The sequence below is a fragment of the Haliotis asinina genome, chromosome 15 (assembly GCF_037392515.1).
Source record: "Haliotis asinina isolate JCU_RB_2024 chromosome 15, JCU_Hal_asi_v2, whole genome shotgun sequence".
In the NCBI taxonomy this organism is placed as follows: domain Eukaryota; kingdom Metazoa; phylum Mollusca; class Gastropoda; order Lepetellida; family Haliotidae; genus Haliotis; species Haliotis asinina.
Genome location: NC_090294.1, coordinates 49678265 through 49692485, shown reverse-complemented (window position 1 = coordinate 49692485; position 14221 = coordinate 49678265). Strand labels below are relative to the sequence as shown.

The 14221-nt window shown below is 40.0% G+C and overlaps 1 non-coding gene across 1 annotated transcript; it reads left to right on the top strand.

Annotated features, from left to right (window-relative positions):
* Window positions 1–13639: 13639 nt before the first annotated feature.
* Window positions 13640–13711, top strand: Trnaq-cug (transfer RNA glutamine (anticodon CUG)). The gene has a single exon. It is a non-coding gene; the product is annotated as a tRNA-Gln (tRNA).
* The last annotated feature ends 510 nt before the right edge of the window (window positions 13712–14221 follow it).

Here is a 14221-nt window from a genome sequence, read left to right as displayed (position 1 = left end):
AGCTCATTCCACCTCTCCTTTGAGATCATCTTCACGGAGCTGTCGTCTTGCTCAGCCTTGGTTATCTCCAGGGAGTACATACTATACAGGAGAGTTATCGTAACGTACACCCTGGAGATTATCCACGTTGTCGTCTAACAGATAGCGCTGTGCCCAATGGCTTGTTCCACTGTCTCCTGTATACAGCGATACCAATGATGACATCATCTCGTAGATAAATCGGTGTCCTTAGAATGAAGGACACAGCTTCCGTTATACCAGCGTGTTCTTCGAATAACGAACGACGTTCTAGCAGTGAGTTCGTTATTCGTTCTATGCACATGAGTTCCATCAAATACGAGACAGTCTAATGTACGAGCTGTTGAGTTATTCAGCACTCCTGAATATCGAACAGCTAACCAGCCCCGGGTTCGATACCCAGTTTATGGTCATCAGTTTTATCAAATTTATGATAACAAATATAACACACCGTATTTCCAGCAGGCCCTTTCATTATTCGTGTTTCAAATAACAAATAACGTGCTAGCAGCTGATGTTTGTTATTCACTCTATGTCCGTCATTTCTATCAAATATCAGAGCAACTGTTTATCAATTCACACAGTCTCTCTTATTATGGACAGAGTCTGTCTGTGTGGTATTATGGACAGAGTCTGTCTGTGTGGTATTATGGACAGAGTGTCTGTGTGGTATTATGGGCAGAGACTGTCTGTGTGATATTATGGACAGAGTCTGCCTGTGTGGTATTATGGACAGAGTCTGTCTGTGTGGTATTATGGACAGAGTCTGTCTGTATGGTATTATGGGCAGAGACTGTCTGTGTGGTATTATGGACAGAGTCTGTCTGTGTGGTATTATGGACAGAGACCTTCTGTGTGGTATTATGGACAGAGACCTTCTGTGTGGTATTATGGACAGAGTCTGTCTGTGTGGTATTATGGACAGAGACTGTCTGTGTGGTATTATGGACAGAGACTGTCTGTGTGGTATTATGGACAGAGACCTTCTGTGTGGTATTATGGACAGACTGTCTGTGTGGTATTATGGACTGAGTCTGTCTGTATGGTATTATGGACAGAGTGTCTGTGTGGTATTATGGGCAGACTGTCTGTGTGGTATTATGGACAGAGACCTTCTGTGTGGTATTATGGACAGAGTGTCTGTGTGATATTATGGACAGACTGTCTGTGTGGTATTATGGACAGAGACCTTCTTTGTGGTATTATGGACAGACTGTCTGTGTGATATTATGGACTGAGTCTGTCTGTATGGTATTATGGACAGAGTGTCTGTGTGATATTATGGACAGACTGTCTGTGTGGTATTATGGACAGAGACCTTCTGTGTGGTATTATGGACAGACTGTCTGTGTGATATTATGGACTGAGTCTGTCTGTATGGTATTATGGACAGAGTGTCTGTGTGGTATTATGGGCAGAGACTGTCTGTGTGGTATTATGGGCAGAGACTGTCTGTGTGGTATTATGGACAGAGACCTTCTGTGTGGTATTATGGACAGACTGTCTGTGTGATATTATGGACTGAGTCTGTCTGTATGGTATTATGGACAGACTGTCTGTCTGTGTGGTATTATGGACAGACTGTCTGTCTGTGTGGTATTATGGACAGAGTCAGTCTGTGTGGTATTATGGACAGAGACTGTCTGTGTGGTATTATGGACAGAGTCTGTCTGTGTGAAATTATGGACAGACTGTCTGTCTGCGTGGTATTATGGACAGAGTCTGTCTGTGTGGTATTATGGACAGAGACCTTCTGTGTGATATTATGGACAGACTGTCTGTCTGCGTGGTATTATGGACAGTCTGTCTGTGTGGTATTATGGACAGAGACTGTCTGTGTGACATTATGGACATAGCCTGTCTGAGTGGTATTAAGGATAGAAACTGTCTGTGTGGTATTATGGAGAGAGATTGTGTGGTATTATGGACAGAGACTGTCACAGTGTGAAAGGTTCATTCATATCCAGGTTACAATGTGGTATAGTGTTCCGAGTGAGGTATCCAGGTTACAATGTGGGTAGTGTTCTGAGTGAGGTATCCAGGTTACAGTGTGGTATAGTGTTCTGAGTGAGGTATCCGGGTTACAGTGTGGTATAGTGTTCTGAGTGAGGTATCCAGGTTACAGTGTGGTATAGTGTTCCGAGTGAGGTATCCAGGTTACAGGTCTCATACATGAAGGATTTGTCGAAGAACAGTTCTAAATTTTCAAGAGGTGGGGAGTGTCGCTGTGTGAACTAAGTGAACTAATCTGGCACTCATCTCAAATCGTGACAGCGGGTCATGTTACAACGGGCCGTGTAGCGCTTTTGAAAAGCACATCAAAGATGACGACCAGAAACAGTAGCAAGTTTCGGCCCTTTGACTTATGCAGGGAGCGGATCTGTTTGAATTCAACAAGTGATCATGAAATAGGCGAAAATATTCATGCATTTCCGGAATCACATATCTAAAAGACCTCATTCATTTCCCTGAACCATCAGCTGTCAGTCACACAAACTAGTTTTAGATCCATGAAAGTGCACAGTGTATATCGGATTTCGATGTCTTTGATGATGTTTCAGTAGTTATATTGTTGATTTCTAGGAGTTTTTAATTGACAGTGGAAAGTAAAACATCTTTCCCTGTTTCACTTGGTGTTGGTAGATGGAAAACAGCTTCACATAAAGAACATGCATGAACTTCCTGGTTCACAGTTGGTGTTTCGCACTGTAGTCATCAGTCCTCCAGTGTGATTGTGGCCTTTCAGTAACCGGTACTGGATCTCACAAACAGGTGGTGGAAATCATGAACACTCGCCCACGTTGTCAGTTCTAGATTGTTACGAATCTCAAGCTGAGAATCCCCATTTCCGGGGAATAGTGAGTAACTTCCAGGGCCCCGTTTCACAAAGCTATCGTGGCGCTACGTCTGCCCTACCTCCTTCTCTGAAACATAGATTTACGACAGTCGCATACTCGGCTCTTTCTGCAACCTGCAAGACTTGCCGGAATGACACGAGTAGTTACGAATGACGACTGTTGCCCTACGATAGCTTTGTGAAACGAGGCCATGATTACCCGTCGTTTCAGTAGACCGCGCTTCGTTGTATGGGTAACTGAGATCAACTCTGTTAACAGGCAAACGGGGGCAGATCAGGGACACTTACGTACACATTTTAGCAGCTTTTATACTCAGATATTAGATTTCTCTTGCTTAGACATATTAACATCCACCAATCAGTCATCAGAGATGTGTCTTTAAAAAGAACTACTGATTTCTTCACAGTTGCCCCTGAAATTCGTAAATTTTGCCTTTTCCACATACTTTTTATTGTGCATGACTAGGCGCAATGACTATTTGATCAAGTCATGCTTGCATTTGATTGAAAGAAATATGTCAGGTGCCAGCCGTTTTGATAAGTTTATCTTTTGCATGTTTTGACATTTTAGCCAGATGTCAGTTTGATTTTTCGGAGATAATTATTGCAGATATGACGTTAAATATTAACTCACTCACTCACTCGCAGAGACAAGTCTCAGTATTCATCACGTGGCAGGCCAATCCTGATTGTGAGATGAGGTCATTGGTTTGGTGTAGGCATTAACATATATTTTGTCATTCCTTATTAACCAATGGAATTGCGAAAAACCAAAGAAGTTAAGGCTGCAGTTTGGTCGCATTCTGCGGCATGCCTAAGTTATGGTATATACACTCTTCCAAAAAGAAACGCATAGGCCTAAAATTAGGCAATGCATTAAACGTATTTCAGCAAAGTCGATTATGCTTGAACATAGATCAATGAATTTTAGCTGGAGGTGAACATATGTATTTGTGGTCATTTTCATTATTAGTTCAGTTCACTCACAGCGCATGCGTGGACACAATGGACCATTCGGGTCAGTACCTGGTTATGGCACCTTCAAGATACCGCCTTGGAAGGAATTGCACAAGTCGTCGGATTTTTTTTCCTCCCTTGGAGGCTCGATCAGGTTTAAATCAGACGATTTTGAAATACGTTTATTGCATAATATACCTATTAAATGAATCTGTGCTTGTAGAAGTTCTTTGGCAATATTAGATAGAAGGCATACATCTCTCAACAGTTAATCAGTTCATTCCCAACTCTAACTATTCCTCTCAACAGCTGTGTAGAACACATATTGCTGTTGCCTATACTAAGATATTAACAGCTTGTTTCATACCTCTGTTAAATCCATCGTAGTTTGTCTCCCTGCCCCTGAACCATATTATTTTCCCAACACCTAATACATCCGTGCAATGGTACAGCACTAAATGAAGCCAGATTTCTCCAGGGTTCTGAGTATCTGCATGGCCTTCCTGGGGCTCTTTTTCAATGTAAATGGGTTCATTTGTTGCAATCAAAATTATAAATATTCAGAGACTAAGCATTAATCCATATCCAGGACTCCCGTGTTCAATACGGAAATTGTCCTGTCACGAACAGTTGACAGTTTCAGACTGGTGAGAAAGCTTTCAAAGGAATTCAAATTATGGTGTAAAATTTTTCACAAAGTTTGATTCTGACCAAGAAATCAGACTGGTGTGTTTGAAATTTTTGTATTTATATGTACAAAAACAAAGATTCAAATACGCTGTTATATGAAAACTTGTTCAGGCGGATCGAAGATCAAACGACGCCAATCACTGAATTCCATGCAATACATAATTAACGATTCTGGGAATAGCATGATCGATAGCTACCGCGGCGACTGTAGTCGTGTACGCGTGTTATCCACCCGTACTGCCCAAAAAGTTACTGATGGATTCGACAGCTGGATTTACGTGTGGTTATAATGGACTACGGAATGAGGATGAAAATGTTCAGACCTAGATACTGGTATTCCAAAATATATACCCAAGGTTTACAAATTAAATACCCAACATGATTCAGCGTCTGACCAATGGGGATGAAGATGTCTCGTTTACTGGGCATTCCCGGATCAACAGCACCTACAGGAACCATTAGGAACGACTGGATTTTCCTTCGGTCATTAGGGGATAGCTGTGGTAAGGTTTTTTTCTAATTTGCCGTTTTTACCTGAATTTTCTGTTTAGGGCATGTTATTATTGGTATTTACGCAGTTTAGTGGGTACATATAAACGAGATCAGAATCATTTGGGTCTGATCAACTTTGAGACGTATGGCTCAAATATTATCAATGATGAAAGCAAACGTGCAGGTTCTCCTCGTGTCAGGTATGATTGTAGACCATCTGCCTAGACCGCGTCATGTTGGTTTCTTCATTTATTTTCAATATGTAGTTTTAAACACTTGTATTTAGTTCATGTATTTGTGCCTGGTTTCAACATATTTGTAGAAAGAATAAAAAATTGAAAAATTCTACTATAATGTCCAAATTAAACCAAACCCATTCAGTCATTGCTTTGAATTTGCAGCGTTGGTGTCGTTGAATGGAAGCACCCAAATAGCCACTGAACTGGCTCAGCCGTGCACGCCCAGATCTCCGGGTCTCCAGGAAGACTTTCTTGAAGACTACTTCGGTGTCCAATCAGAGGGCCAAGCCAACATGGTCGCGATTCTAAAGGATCTCATCATCGCCTTGAGAGAGGCTAAAACATCTGTAAACAGAGCTAATAAAGCCCTGGTATGTGCGATAATGATGGTGATAGTGCGCGATATAGCCACTGGTCCGCTGTAAAGTTATAGAACACAAAATTCTGGCCTGACACAAATGATCATCATATTAGCAGCTTAGGGATTCGTCATTATTTATGACTAGGTGATGAAGATTGTTATGGAACAGCATCTCTCTCACACACAATAAAACCACCACAAGAGCAAGTTCCATGCCAAATCTGTATGTGATATTGTTCTGCTCTCTCTCTCTCTCTCTACTGGACAGCAAAATGTGGAGACTATTTCGCACACTTGATGATGATGATGATGATGATCATCATCATCATCATCATTTTAGTTCTGCATGCTCCAATACTCGCTTGTAACATGTTTACATCACTGTTGCAGAGGCGCAGCCAAGAGTCGTCTCGCTTCAAGCACTACTTCCAGGGATCACAAAGTGACGCAAATCCTGAAGTGTCGTCGGTATTCAAGTCATTTAAACAGGTTTGTACAAACACAAGCTTAATTCTGACAAACCTAAAAACCGAAAAGATTCAACCCACGAACAAGGGTCACTTTGTCTAATACAAGACGACTGGCCACTATTTGTCCATACTTCTAAATGGCATATTCGAAGTGCTTGAAATTTATTTAAAATAAATCAAACGTTTCATTTTCTGTATATTATCGTCAGATCTTTACTCCAACAAGATGGCCACCGGCATATCCTCATCTCACGGGTATCAATGCAGAGTTCAAGTAGAAGGACATCAAACTATAGTCATCTTTCTATTTACAGAATATAAAAATCGACTACAACTAAACGTCGAAGATGTGGCTGAATTTGAATAGATTCCAGCAAATCGTGAATGTGCGACATTCATCACTTACACAAGCCCTCACCAGATGCAAAGACAAGCTGATTGTGGTTCTGTGTAAGCTTAAGACCGTGCTTCCGAATGAAGAAATGCCGATGGTTTCAGAGGCAGACCTTGGAGATCTCATGACCTTGATTCAATTTCGGAAATATTTCAGGAACACGATCATTCTATACAAACATTATAGAGAACATTTCAAGAGACAAAATGTGAAATGTTAGACATGCGGTCTTTGGGTTCATATAATAAAATAACCCGTCTTTGAAATTAGTGAAGCTGTTCTTGGACTCAGGGAGTTCCTTCGCCATCAGAAACGCAAGTATGCTTTGTTTCCAGAGCTTTTCATTGTTTCATAAATATATGACTTTATATTAATGTCATTACTTTGCATCAACGCAACCTGACAAATGGGAGATAACCTTATCTCAGAAGAGTGCTCTCATGTAACCAAATCCAAAGATGAGGCATAAAAATCTCTCTTCACGTCAACACTGTGTGTACAAAACAATATACATTGTAATATTATAAAGGGGACAGTTATGTTTAGACGGGATTGTCGCCACATAGTATCCAAAGCAGAACATGTCAAGGCTGCTAGCACCAGACTTTACTATTTTCTTGTCTATTTCTTGTATCTGTGTGTGTAATTTAAAATCAATCATATGATGTGTTTGTACATATAGGAACACCGTCATGGGAGATTAGGCCATCTACATTGACTGTATATATACTACATGACGTTGATCCTATTCTTGCAGACTGCGCAAAAGAAAGTGAAACAAAACTTAGTTGGATGTTGAAAGTGAAACAAACACCATGGTGACATCGCGGTCTCATTGACGTTAGCTCTGATGTTGCTGGAGAGCTCCTATCTATCGTGTTCTTTTCGAATTGAGAGTTATATTTCGAGCAAATATTTTGACTAATTCAAAGTGTACTTCATTTGCCAGTCAGCGCAGTTCCATTGTGAAACGTTATTGTCTAGCTTGTGTGGAATTGTAGTTTGTGATTGAGAATATAATATGCTTACGGATGTACATACTGGAACTTCGCTAACTCAAGATCGACTGAGCAATGTGAACAATTTGAAAACATAGAATTACCATTGGCGGATCGGAGTAGGGGTGGGGGTAGGGGTGGGGGTGGGGTTGGGTTGGGTAGTAGAGGGGACTAGCTTGATTGATGTGGTTTAACAAACTTCGAACACCCACCCCAGCCCCACCACCCATCTTTCAGGGGGTTCTACCATCTCTAATGGTCTGGTGAGTTTAACGGAGCTTGAGTTAACGAAATTTCTCAGTAATATACTTGAGAAAATCACGCTCCAGTTAGGAGCATGGCATGTCGTACGAGAGATGAATCGAATATGACGTCGAAATAAGACATGTTCTCTACTGTGATATATTCTTAGGGAAAGAAATAGGGGAACACCACTTCATAGTCGCGTTCCTTTATTCATTCTCGGATGTCCACCCTACGGCGCTGTTTAAAGCTAGTCATGAAAACTGGAATGTATGAAAGGAACGCTTGAATTTTCCTATGTTCCGTCATTTGTTTCTCTCAGTATATATTTAGCAACATTTACAACCTAGAGAGAAAGTCAGTTGGATGGCAGCACGTCACCTGATTCAGCAGTCTCCATTGTTCCTTGAAATACAAGGATGAATCGACTATATTAGTCGGCCACAAGTTGGTTATTATGAACCTATATCGATTTTGCAGTTTTCTTTGGTAATTGTTGTGTCGTGTTGCTAACTTACTTCCAGGAATCTCCATAGATTAAATGTTTTTCTCATAGAAAGTTGCATTTTTAATCATTGTGCTGTTTCAGTGGTTGTGAATCTTGTTTATGTTTCAATTTAGTGTTGCATATTCGACAGTATCCGGATATTTTGTTGTTCAAAGGTTAAAGGGATATAATCACCATAAGAAAACTATTCAGTCCATCAACTTTTTGCCAGTAATTGTTTACTAATACAAGAGAAGCTGGTCTGTCTTGTGTCAACACAACATGTTTGTATTTAGTAATTTAGTTATGTACATCTTTATATATTTTAGAAATATTGTCAAAGATTGTTGAAAGATTGTTATACACCCGAAAAGTTGGCCGTGCTGTTTGATTTAACTGATAGAAAACAATTCTAAAACATGTTTAACCATCTTCATTGCCAAAATAGGATTAAACAGTGTTCCTGTGATTCTCCTCTTGTCCTCGTTTTTAAGTCCTATGACATTGTATTGTCACCATTGTTGTGTGCCCATGTAGAATAAAACTAGATGAAAGACTCTTTGTTCGTTCAATTTCGTCCGTGCATGAGTTGGGTTAAAGGTCCATCATGTCAGGGGATGTATCACAGGCAAGAGTGACAGAACTGTCCTCTCATATGAGGGAACAGATATTAGCGACTCATCATAACCCATAGGGTACGAGCTGACCACAAGGAACGAGCTGACAATAAGGTACGAGCTGACCATAAGGTACGAGCTGACCACAAGGAACGAGCTGACCACAGGGTACGAGCTGACCATAAGGTACGAGCTGACCACAAGGAACGAGCTGACCACAAGGTACAAGCTGACCATAAGGTACGAGCTGACCATAAGGAACGAGCTGACCACAGGGTACGAGTGGTCAGCGTACGAGCTGACCACAAGGTACGAGCTGACCACAAGGTACTGGCTGACCACAAGGTACGAGCTGATCATAAGGTACGAACTGACCACAAGGTACGAGCTGACCATAAGGTACGAAATGACCACTAGGTACGAGCTGACCACAAGGTACGAGCTGACCACAAGGTACGAACTGGCCACAAGGTACGAGCTGACCACAAGGTACGAGCTGACCACAAGGTACGGGCTGACCACAAGGTGCGAGCTGACCACAAGGCGCCTAACTATATATGGAATGATGAAAGTCGGAGCAAAGACTTCTTCCTGTATACCCCTCTAATTTAAACAATGAGGAAAATTTTAATGATGGCATTTTCAGAAGCTGGATATGTCCTTTGGTGTGTTCAGATATACAAGTACAGAAACATGTTAAAATTCATCCTTATGATGTTATTATTTAGTCATCCTTATTTAGTTATTATGATTTGACAAGAAGTAAATTTAAGTGGGGTACGAGCGGAAGTATCTCCAAGCCGGAGACGGGCCACAAATGTCAGCTATGTTACTTCATTTAACATATATCATTGTGAACCAGCAGTGCTGAGAGTTGAGAGCCACCCCTTTTAACCACCAGAATAAATTGTTGTGGACTTGTAGACGGACTTGTGTGCTGAATAAAGACATATGCCCCCGGAGCATCAGCCATGAGGCTGATCCATGTCAGCTGGTCGATGTGCAGGAGAAGGATACAGGACTACCCCAGTCAACAAAGTCTCGTTCTAACAACCTGATGTTTCCGTCGCTGATACGCAGACTAAGTAAAAGTACTCAGTATTGTTCGTATAGTGGTGAAACGAATAATACTGAGCCTAAATTTACTTAGGCAGAAACGTTACCTATGCCCACTTTTTAGTTTTTACCATTACAATTGGTTATTGATCGATTAGTCAGCCTCCTTTATCGATCTGGATATTGTGAGCGATAACCATCAGTACTTGTCATCCTCAGCCAGTGGACCGATGTAGATCCAGGTAAGAATATTGATCTTACCTTCTGTAACTCATGCTTGTCGTAAGAGGTGACTTTTTGTCGTAAGAGGCGACTAATGGGATCGGGTGGCCCGGCTCGCTGACTTGGTTGATACATGTCATCGTATCTCAAATGCGCAGGTCGATGTTCATGCTGTTGATCATTGGGTTTTCTGGTCTAGACTCGATTATTCATTTACAGACCGCCGTCATATAGCTGGAACAATGCTGAGTGAGGCGTCAAACAACAAACAAAATGTTGAAAGGTTATTGCATTATATGTAGGTTATTATAAGTCGTCATAATGCTATCAAAGTTAACTTGTGAAAATATGTTGACGGAAAAATGTTTCGACTTAACCCCGCTCTCTGAGCTACTAATGTAACTTAGAACACCGAGAGTCCGTGAATTATTTGCAGGTTTCGAATCGCGAGGAAGGAACATTCGTTTGAGACAACCTGCAGTATTTTCACGAGCATTACTCAGATTACTGTTACTACAGATCATAGGTTTTCTGACGTCATGCGGTTTGACGGTTTGTAATTACGGTCTTTTGTCAGGTTAACAGAATGGTGTGGTTTTTTTTCAAAATAATATAGAATTTTAACTTTGTTCCAAACAAATTGGAAAAAGACTAAAATTACATAGACCTGACGATAATGTTTGTTGTTGTTGTTGTTGTTGTTGTTGTTGATGATGATGATTATTATTATTATTATTTCTTCTTTAGTTGAAAAGCATCGGAAACATCCATACATATATCATATTTATAAGTTTTCTAATTCGACTTTCACACATTTTTGTATTTTTTTATTGGGGTAGTAACACCACTCCTTCAAATTTTCTATTTTTTGACCCCTCATTTTGGGTAACACACAGATAACGAATACAAATATTTGGTAACGAATGTGACTATTGGGTAACGATTATACAAATATTACGTAACGAATACGATCAGTGGTTAACGAATACGAGTATCGGATAACGAATACGATTAGTGGGTAACGAAAATGAATTTCAGGTAACAAATATTAGTACACGAACATTAGGTTACGAAGGCGAATAGTAGGTTACGAATATGAGTATTGGGTGACGTTTATACAAATATTAGATAACATATACGCGTATTGGTGAACGATTATACAAATACTAAGTAACGAATACTATTAGTGGATAACGAATACTAGTATTGGGTAACGAATACGAATAGTGGGTAACGATAATGAGTTTTGGGTAACGAATACGAAAAGTGGGTGGTAACACAATAACAAGTCAGCAGTTGATATATTAGTTGGTGTATAATACCTCCAATAGCAAAGTAAATGTTTGACGTTTTTGACCATGTTGACGTTGTCGATTAAAGCTGGCTCAGAAAGTGGCCATATATTGTGGGTGGGTGACTAGATGTCTCAGTCAAAGTGTATGTGAGAGGTGAAGAGTGATACTCAGATTTATCACCATTGTATGACTGGTCCTGACATTTGTCAGAGTCCACAGACTAAAATTAAACATCTCCTCAAATTACATTGTTGGGGTATTTATGAAGAATGAATATATAGGGAATATTCACAATGCAAGTTAAATATCGAATACAGTGTTGTGCAGCTTGTCGTTTTGGAAATTGCTAACTAGTATTCTTGAGCAGATGAATAAGTATTGGAGAATGTTATGTAAATAAAGATTTCCTTTGCTACTGTTTCTGTCAAAAACAACAAGAAGAAGAAAATACAAATACGCCACTGAGCACTGATGCCAAGGGAGCAAACACGCTGTTTCGGTGTACTTTGTCCTGTTGTAGAATTATGGAACAGAATCTTGCTGGAGTTCCACACACGTCGAAGTCGGACGGAGACAGTCTGACCTTTTCATGAAACTTGAGAAAACTCAGCAAAATGCATTTCTCATTTCAAACTTTGAGTTTGGTAGATAAGATAGTTACGGATTTTATTCAGTTTTGAAATATTTTTTATAAGAAATGCAACTGAGTTGAAACTCAACTGGTCCCGTTGGAATAAATCAGCTTCATTTTGCCGATGAGTCTAAATTGTCTTAGCAGTAGAAATAATATTCATAATTAGGTCCGTATATCATAATAATTCTCCCTAAAACAGACAGGGTTTACTTTCATGATTTCGCGACAGTGACGCATATTTCCATCGTGATTTTACTTTAGGAGTTGCTTTATAGGATAAAATCATGTTTGAACCTAACTCGATGTTGAATGATGTGTTTATGGAGCATTCACCAAGCTGCTGTTTACTCGGAATATATTTACTGAGACTCTGTTTTGTACATTTATTATTCTTATGCTTGTCAGTGTTTCGTACGATTAGTGGGTAATGGGACATTTGTCCATATTTAGATCGAGTACTCGTTTGAGGCAAAACGACTTCATCTCAGCATATGACATCAACTTCATGCTTTTATCAAGCCATTGCAACATTTGACCCCAAAACATGACTTCCTGGTGTTAACTGTTAAGAACCGCTTTATATCTGATTTGTGTGTAGCAAGATCACAGCTGTTTCGTCGGTGGCCAGGTGTTGCATACAAGAGTCAAGACTTACTCTTGAAGTTCTGAGACATCAGTTTTATGCTATATTGAGAATCTCACCCACGTGTCTTTTGATATCAAATATATCAACACGGGTTTATTACTGTTTATTACTCTCCAAAATAAATTAGTAGAAAATGCCTCAAATGTCTTACTGTTTCAAGCATGGCATTACAATTGTGACAGCAGTATCAACATTGTGACGTCATAACTGTAAACAATATGACGCCACACAGTGTTATTGCACAGTTGTAGATTTATCGTCGGTGATAAATTCAACGGGTGAGCAATAAATTCCCGTAAACCATCGCTAGAAGCTCTCAATAAAACATTGTGGACTCGAAGACAGAGTTGTGTTGTCAGTTTGAGAAATATCCGCCAACAACATCCAACATATACAACAGCATACCGTCGACAACACCAACCTGTATAGACTAACGCCTAAATGCTGAATACACATAATTTCGACTGTAAACAAATAAACCGCTTTTAACTGAAAGGAACCCCAAAGAAACCAGAAAATCAGAACCTGGAGGAATCTAGACTTGCTACTTAGAGCTTTAGCATTGCTGATAGGGCTATGTATTGACTGTTGTGAAAATGATATGATCCAGCTTTTAAGTTTTACCAGGTCCTCTGTAAAGCTATCGGACTTTTGGTATCAGCGCTTTGAGAGTTGCAGCGGGACGACTGGGACCCTGTACACCCGGGTAGTCGGTTAATTTGGACTCGTCCAAGCATTGACACAAATAGATATTTACATTTCATCTATAGCGTCGTATAGAGTTTTGGATTACAGCAAATGATGCAACAGATTACATGTATGTGGATGGAATATAAGTTTTATTTTGATTATCAGAGAATATTTAAAAAGCAGATTTGATTGGATTCCAATCTTTCTCGTTCAGCAGCCCGACATTCACCATAGACACTTTAAGTCATAAACGTTCAGCGTGCTGCGTCAGGAGGTTCTATGGTGTAATGGTTAGCACTCTGGACTCTGAATCCAGCGATCCGAGTTCAAATCTCGGTAGAACCTAATGTTCATTTTTGTTCTCTTCAGCATATTTTAAGCAAGTGTTACGCTAGTTTTATTGATGCCAAACTCAATATTTAGACTGAATACTATATAAACAATTACTTTGGCTTTAGGTCTTACAAAATGTATACGCGCATTCAACAAAGGGAAATGCGCGGATATTTCAATGAGCAGGTTAATGTTTTTCAAATTCACCCAGCAAAGTATATCTGTATAAAGACTTTTCTCCCCACATAAACACATTATCGTACTGTCGTTGGGGCTTATTGTTGTCTTGCCTTCGTATTTTGCATTCAATATATTTTGTTATGATAATCCTTCGCCCTCTTTTGTCTGATGGGTACTGGTGTGTGTGTGTGTGTGTGTGTGTGTGTGTGTGTGTGTGTGCGCGCGCGCGCGCGTTTGCGTGCGTGCGTGCGTGCGTGCGTGTGTGTTTTCAGTTTGGTTGTGTAAAAAGACAGTTTGTTTTATTACGTTTTAAATGAAATAATTCATTGCATTTATCCTTAA